The 1,127-nt window shown below is 40.2% G+C and overlaps 1 protein-coding gene across 4 annotated transcripts in view; it reads left to right on the top strand.

Moving 5' to 3' along the window:
• The window catches only part of LOC101849484, a 137,798-nt gene that overhangs the window by 94,767 nt on the left and 41,904 nt on the right, over positions 1-1,127 (top strand). Inside the window, exon 4 of one of the 4 annotated variants that reach the window (XM_005104980.3) lies at positions 684-771. The exons of the other annotated variants lie outside the window; for them this stretch is intronic. The gene's annotated coding sequence lies outside the window, so the exon portion shown is untranslated. The remainder of the gene's footprint in view (positions 1-683; positions 772-1,127) is intronic. 4 annotated transcript variants of the gene reach the window in all.

The following is a 1,127-nucleotide window of genomic DNA, read 5'->3' as shown; positions in this document are numbered from 1 at the left end:
GTGTGTGTTGGGGGGGGGTTGTTTTGTTTTTCTTTAGGGGTGGGAATGGTTAGTTAGGAACGTTTTAGCTTTCCGTTATTGATCGCACTTACAGATAAAATGTGGGTGACGGACTCATAGCTGTTGCCAAACGAAACGAAGAAAATAATTTCTGCTTTTTAGCGTAAAGGAAGTCCACTCTGTACAGACACGGGCATGCACATTGGTTCAGAGTCTTCGAGCCGGGTAAACAGAGCTTTGTCACTTATGCAACGATTTTTTCCAAAAGAAAAACCTATTCAAATGCTGTTTTTAATTTGCATTTTGAGCGTTGTGGGGTTTATATTATTCACTTCCCTGAAACATGCCGATTTCCACCACATAAAAAAACGTATGTGTCTAGCCTGCACAGACTTTTTTTTGGTGATAAATTGGAAAAAAAACAAACTGGAAAGCCATCAAGCCTAGTTGCCATCCCTTATTTGGCGTCTGGCGGCAGGTAATAGCTGTTGATTCCAAGAACAAATAAGTTGATTGTCTCTGAAATGCGAACCTTCCGCAGCGATGTAACCATAAAAAGCGACTTACATTTGCATAGCTTTTGTTAGTTACAGTGAAATAAACTCATTATCTGATGCTTGTCCAATTCTCATGTTACTCTCTCGAGATAGCACGGCATTGATTTTTATTTTTTATTTTTACAGAAACGGGTGGATTCTCAACGTAGGGAAACATAAGGCCATGCTGGTTGCGGAATAAATTCAAGCATTGACCGTTAATTGGGGCGCTGTTGTGAGTAATGCTAAAAAAAAAATTAGAGAAACCCATCAGGGGGTGTTTGTTTGTTGTCCAACTGTGCATGAGGTGGCCTTTTTCCCGCTGTACGTATTCAGTTTCTGTGATGTAGTTGGGGAAGCTCACTCCAAGGGGGGCGCGTGTGTGCATATTATCAGCGTGATCGAGGCCGCCTTGTTGATGTGATATGCTTTGGCTGGATCGTGAAATCAATCGACCGACCGACCGGCCCCATAGAAGTAGGAACAAAGCAGATGACTCAGTATTTTTTTGGTAGTTGTTCTAAAATATTGATAGTGTAGTGATAATAGTAATAGATTTAATAATAGAATTGATAATGATATTATTATTTT

The sequence above is a fragment of the Aplysia californica genome, unplaced genomic scaffold (genome assembly GCF_000002075.1).
Source record: "Aplysia californica isolate F4 #8 unplaced genomic scaffold, AplCal3.0 scaffold00444, whole genome shotgun sequence".
In the NCBI taxonomy this organism is placed as follows: Eukaryota; Metazoa; Mollusca; class Gastropoda; order Aplysiida; family Aplysiidae; genus Aplysia; species Aplysia californica.
The sequence above is the reverse complement of the archived record's forward strand: the minus strand, read 5'-3'. Positions and strand labels throughout refer to the sequence as shown.